We start from the raw sequence: 6996 nt of genomic DNA, 5'->3' as shown, positions 1-6996 counted from the left end.
AGGGTAGAACTAAGTGGCTCTGCACATTTCCCAGAGTGTAACTCTTTCAAGGGTATCTTGAAACCCCCCTCTTTCTGCCACAGAACAGTTTTGAACTGCTGACCGTGGGTAAGCAGCACAACATGTTACCACTACACCACAAGGATCCATAAAAAGATGAAAGTCAGGAATCAATACAAGAAGGAACATTTATGTACCCCAGCATATAAAGGATGACACCAAATTGTCTTACTTCGTGATATTTGACATTATTTTTAATACTGTATCAGGAAATAATCTTGCACACTATTTTCACTTCATTATGTCTGAGAATTCAGACAAAAGGGAACAACTTTTGCTAATTTTTTAGGTTAAAAGTATAAGAATAAAGCAATATGCCATTTTACCGCTCATCTAGTCATGTTCAAATCAATTATTTTTCTAAGTAGATCTGTGTCCATATTCTGAAACACTCTTGGCTCACCTTAGAGACAATGTTCCAGGCATCTTCCTTTCCAGTGCAGCAGAGGGTCAAAACTAATCATATTTCGATTGTCTCCTAAGGCATCGACGTCCAAAGACTTTATTCAAAGAAGGACCGCTGGCACTCCTGACATTTGCCTGCTCAGTTAATTATCCTCCATTTAATGTATTGAAAGTTCAATAGAGATGAAACTCATTAAGTGGTTATTATCCAAAGGAAAAATACAGCCAACTTTTCAAATATTCTAAAGTATTCTTTTATTAAATCAGATCTCATGCGAATGATACACCCAAACCATATTATATTGATGGCTGCCCTAAGAAATAGCCCTGTTACATAAGGGAATTATTAAATACACATTTAATTATTACCGAGCCACCTGTAAGATGGCTCATTAATCGATCAATATCTTCGTCACTACTATACCATCCTCTCAATTTTTTTCTTTAATTTTTGTTTTAATGTAAACCACTGTCAAATATAATATGTAGAAAACAAAAATGAACTCACACAGTATTAAATTTTTAAAAATACTTAAAATCTTCACTTTAAAATTTGTTCCAGAGTGCTATTTATACCCAGAAGCCTATCAAGATTACACTCAAAAAGTAGATTTTCATATAGAATATCAGTATGCCTTTGGAAATATTTGCACTGTTTAGAAAACCTTTGATGGGATTATTATTTATTCCAAGAGTTGTCAGGAAAATAAATCTATTAACACATCTAACTCAATTTATTCCAAATTCATGTTTGAAAACTGAAAAGTTCAGGAATGAACTTTTTTTTGTGTGTGGAAAATAACAGAAAACCAAAGAATTGGTTCAGAGGCCCCAAAATTACATTCATTAATTTCTTTTCCATGCCTTCAAATCGGTATGGAGACTTTTAGTCCTTTTTTTGTGTGTGACATGTTTTCTGCATGGTTTGTCTCCTCAGTCATTGTCCACAGGACTCAGAAGCTGTGGGAATATGCAGGCGCAGACTCAAGGCCCGGCTTGATCTCCAACATTGTGGGAAAGGACTGCACATCATGGGGCACTGGGCCCTGTGCTCCCCTATGCCCCCTGGACAGAGTCCGGGGACAGTGATCACTCGGGAGTATCCACGTTGGAAGACTTTTCGCCTTCTTGCCTGTCATTGTCTCAGGCAAACTCTTGCCAGGAGGTTGCTTCTGACCAATCCAAAGTAACGGTAACTGTTCCACCTCTTGGAAGGTCTGGGGTCTTTGCGTTGTGGTTAATCATTTCACTCTCGTTGCTACAGTAGCTCCTTGAAGCATGTTTTCTTTTTTAAGAAATGTTGACAACATTGACATAGTCATGTTGTATCCAGCTGCCAAATCAGACAAGAGGAGACCTGATGGATAGATCGCAATTATATCTTTCTCCAACTCTGGGACTGTCCTCAGAGCTCTCCTCTTAGCCTTGCTGCTGGGATCACCAACTTTCTCTGGATGTACTGTTACGAGATGCTGTGCAAAGAAAATGGCATGGTCATGGAGGTTTTAAGGTAGTAACGCGATGAAGGCTGTGGGAGAGCAGCAGTTAAAGGGTCTCCCTTTCGTGACTCACTCTCAGCCCCTCCAGGTTTTCTCAAGTCTTACATTCAGTGACTAGCATGCAAAATCAGAAACCCTGGAGCTGATTGTTTTCAAACTTTGTTCTTCAAGCAGTGGAAATATTTAGCTTGTAGCCATTCAACACCCACAATATCACTGTATATGTAATATATTACGTTAGTTTAGGGAACCTTTGGATTTGGGGTTATCACATAAAGGCAGCCTACACAGGTTATACTTATTATTCAGACGCCAGAGTGGGAAAACAACAGAAGCAGTACTCGCTTTTAACTGTGATCAAGAACCATCAGGGACATACGTTCACATTGTAGTTGTATGTACACAAAGTTGTTCACATGAATATTATCTAATGCCAACAATTTCACCTTCCTAATAACATAAGGAAACAGAATGCTCTTACAAACATTTTTTCACTAGAGAGACATACAAAGAGACAAAGAAAGAAAGAAAGAAAGAAAGAAAGAAAGAAAGAAAGAAAGAAAGAAAGAAAGAAAGAAAGCTAAGGGGAGCTCAGGGAGGACAGAAACCTCCCGTGGAACAGAAGGGCAAAAGCTCGCTTGATCTTGATTTTCAGTACGAATACAGACCGTGAAAGCGGGGCCTCACGATAAAATAAAAAAGAAGAAAGAAAGAAAGCAATCTCACGTCCAGGATGTACCACCTCACTGGACAACGACCTCCTGACATGAGCACAGCACTGGAGCACTTCCCTGCCTCTACCCCATCATGCATTTAAGCGGCATTAAATTACACCAATAAACTCCAGAAGTGGAAAATAAACTCTAGCAGTCATAAAATGACTAAAATGGCAATTTTAAAATTGGGGGATATTTTAAGTATGAAAATTTAAGCATGAGAAAGATAACAGGTGGAAAGTAAATAAGGCGAGACTTGGAAAATGTTACTGTAATTTTCTACTTAAACATTTTAATTGGGATTTTTCTGAAAATTCACTTTTATAGGAAAGAGAAATGATTTCATCTTGTTTTACATTAATATGTAAGGTTAAGTCAATCCTTTCTCTAGCTTAGTCAACGTGATTGGGAGGAATTAGTATAATCCCTTCTATATCTCAGTTAATATGATTTCTTTGAAATGAAGCACACCAGGTTGACAGAAGCAGCACAGTGGCCAAGAGGCCAGATAGTGCATTTGCTCTAGTGATGCTGACATTGTAGCCTGGAACTGCTGCTGTACTCAAAGTCGTGATAAATGTTTCCTATTTTAGAAACATGAATTCCTCCAGGGTGCCCCAGGAGGAAAGCCCTTCATGCTTTCGTGATTTCCATTAAATGCTTAAAACCATGCTCTCCTTATGTGTTCTGAGTCATAGCTATGGGTTTATTTCCTCAGGGGGAGGGGAAATGCTGTACTCATCATCCTACCCTTATCGTTGACATGCTATTTCCCACTGTGCCATAAATCTGGGATTTTTTTTTACTAATTACCTGAAAAGGTAATGAATAGATTTTAGTTCTTTTTCATTTAGTATAGTAGTTAATTTCTTAGGAATCATGGTGGCATAGTGGGTTATATGTTGTGCTTTTAAAATAAGTTCAATGGTTCAAAACTACTAGCCGCTCTGTGGGAGAAAGATGAGGTTTTCTACTTCTGTGAAGAGTTACAGTCTTGGAAACCCACGGGGGCAGTGATACTTTGTCCTATGGGGTCATTATGAGTTGGATTCAACTTGATGGCAGTGAGCTTTTTCTGGTATTGAGTTAATTTATTGCATTTTATGACAGATAAAAAATAAATAAAAAGTTAAGTAATGTAGGGAATGAAAAGCTATGCAGAGTTTACTAAAACCTAGAGTGATAGTCTGCCATAGGGGATCATATGAATAGCAATTGATTCAATAGCATAGCACAACAACACATTTCTGAAGTCCTTGTATGGTAAAACAGTTAATATGCTCAGCTACAAACTGGTAGGTTGGTGACTGCAGTCCACTCAGGCATATTTCAGAAGAAAGGTCATCAAACTATTTCTGTGAAATCAGTCCTTGAAATACCTATGGAATGCCATTCTACCCAAGCACGTAAGAGATTGCCATGAGTTGCAGTAAGTTTTATGATAAAAATAATATTTGACTTTTGTTTAAATTACAATAGAAGTTGGTGCTACCTATATAATTAACATAGATATCATAGTTCATTAATTTACTCTGTTTCAACAAATATTTAATATTTAATACACAAACTCATTTATATATTTTGTTTAGAGAATTAGAAATCAATATTGACTAAAGATTTCAAATACTATTTGCAATATGAAACTATGAAATAGTTTTAGAAATTCATTTACTCAATATAACAAATATTAATGCTAACTTGGTTATGAAATGTCATGAGAAATTAACCACTATATAAATTAAAATGTTAGAAATGACACATATGAACTTAATTATGTCAACATGCATCTGGTGCTTAGAAATGTGTGTAGAAAAAGACTGCAGAACTGTTTCTATGTGGTAGTTTTATACACATTTAAAAAAATTCATGTAATATATACAATAAATGATCCCCTATAAAATATTATCAATATCATAAAGAAAAACAATTAATAGATTTGAATATCTAATTTTAATGTATATGTAGCAAAAAGGGCCACAACTAAATATATAGAAATATTTCTGCCATGGATGTGACAAAAAATTAATGTTATTCATGTATCGGTAAATACACTTGCAAGAAAATTAAAGGATCAATATTAACAGTAAACAATATAATGAACACATAATTTATGGGGAAAATTTACCTTCTAATAATTGAATATATAAGGATTCTTAAAAAAATAATACTATGTGTTGATGTTATAATTGAATGAACAGATTGGTAGTAGAAATTTATGTTGTTTCAAACTATTAAACATAATTCTCTTAAACTTTTGAATATTAATACTTGTGAGTCCATTTTCTGGGATCTAGGGGAAAAAGTCAGAAGTGTAGGCAATGTTTACGTATAAAAATGAGGGGACATGCGGCAAGATGGTGCTGAAGTAAAAGAGAAATCATGTGTTTGAGGCCCCAAAGGCTTCGTTTGTGATCCAGGTCAAAAAATTAAGCATTGTGGCACCTGAGAACTCTGGTCCAATCCAGGAGTCAACCTTATGAATGGAGCAAATCTGGCTGCCACGCCCGTGTGCACGGTGGCGTTCCGGTAACCTGTGACCTGGTGTCTGGGCGATCCCGACCTACATCACCTGTGCAATTGCAAGAACCGCAGCAGCCAGAACTGCCCATCATCCAGCTGTGACTTTTCCTGCCACAGCTTGCCCCCACCCACCGTCCACGTGCAGCCCACAGCCCCTACACTGTCTCACCCCAGGCCGGGGGACCTTGCCCCACCCTGGAGATCCCCTGTTAGCTGGGCCAAGTCCTGTAGCGTGCTTACCACTGCTGGCCCTCACCCTCCATCCACAGCTTCCTGCCCCTGCTGGACCCCACACCGCTATGTCTCTCTGTGCCATCAACATGCTCAGTGCCACCCTCTCTGCCACAAGCCCCTGCCTGTGCTACCTGACAGGGCCACCCTCGTTGGCCACCAAATAGGCAATCCAGGCTGTCTAGAGAGAGAATAAAACCCTACTAAGAAAGAGAAGCAGCTGGGTCCTTAGAATAAGTCTTACTAGCCTCCTAGAGAGATAACTCAGGGCCCCTGGACTCCCGGGAAATGGGGAAAACCACCACAATGACATGGAGACAGCAATTCTCAACAGCAACTTCTACACGAAAGTAAAAGAAACAAAATGCAATGTAGAGGAGGGCCTAAATTTAATGACATTCATAAAAGAAGCAAATGTTGAACTGCCACAGAAAGAAATCTTCAGAATGCTGCTTAGAGTCATACAAGATATAAGGGAATCAATTCAAAAGAAGGATGAAATAATAGAGAAAATAGAGTCCACACACCAAAAGGAAATACAAGAGTTAAGGGACAAGGATAAAGAATCAAGGAACATGGAAGGAAACCTTGACAACAGACTATGACCGGAGAACCGCATTAGCGATCTTGAGGAGAGCCAAGCAGATTTCAAGAAATGGGACATGCAATCAAACATGATATTCAAAGAAGCTGAAGAGACCCCGCAAACAAGAGCAATGCAATGAAGAACGCACTAGAATAATCGCGATACCAGAACAAGACATAACGAGGAAATCAAAAGCCAAAAGAGCGAGGGACTTCCTGGACAAAAAATGTCTCTAATTTAATGAATAAGAATCAGGCAATCATTCAGGAATTAGAGAGGACACCATTCAGACTAAACCCCAAGAAGAATTCACCAAGGCATATGGTAATCAAAGTATCCAACTTTGAGGAAAAGAAGAAAATAATAAAAGCAACTAGAGAAAAAAATGAAGTTACCTACAAGGGTTCTTAGAAAAGAATATGTTCAGAATTATCAGCAGATACCATGAAGAAGAATAGAAAGTAGAGTAGCATCTTCTGAAAGTTGAAAAAGAATAAAGGCAACACAAGAATCCTTTATCCCACCAAACTATCCATCAAAATAAATGGAGAAGTAGGAGTTTTGCTAGACAAGTAACAATTCAGAGAATATACTGAGACCAAGTGCTACAAAAAAACAAACAAACAAACAACTCTTGCCAACTCACTTTGCACACATGATCAACATTCACAGAACACAAACATGAGACCACACACCATACTGTACAATATTATCCAGAAGTCAACACACTGGAAAGCAACCCCCAAGAAGACATTGACCCAATTATAGAAAAGAAGGCAATAATGACCCTCCTTCCCAAAACACACACACACACACACACACCACAGAACTAAGGTGGGAGTAGGAAAATACCTAATTCAAAAGGTATGAGATGACAATAAGAAATTTACAGTTGAACGTAATAATTCTGAAAGTCAATGGTCTGATTTTCCCCTAAAAGACATAGACTAGCTGACTGGATTATGAAACAAAAACATCA

The 6996-nt window shown here is 37.9% G+C and overlaps 1 non-coding gene across 1 annotated transcript; it reads right to left on the bottom strand.

The window, feature by feature from the left end:
* Positions 1-1372: 1372 nt before the first annotated feature.
* LOC142447539 (small nucleolar RNA SNORA73 family) lies at positions 1373-1577 on the bottom strand. The gene has a single exon (XR_012784229.1). It is a non-coding gene; the product is annotated as a small nucleolar RNA SNORA73 family (small nucleolar RNA).
* Between the last annotated feature and the right edge of the window lie 5419 nt (positions 1578-6996).

The sequence above is a fragment of the Tenrec ecaudatus genome, chromosome 4 (assembly GCF_050624435.1).
Source record: "Tenrec ecaudatus isolate mTenEca1 chromosome 4, mTenEca1.hap1, whole genome shotgun sequence".
NCBI lineage: Eukaryota > Metazoa > Chordata > Mammalia > Afrosoricida > Tenrecidae > Tenrec > Tenrec ecaudatus.
The sequence above is the reverse complement of the archived record's forward strand: the minus strand, read 5'-3'. Positions and strand labels throughout refer to the sequence as shown.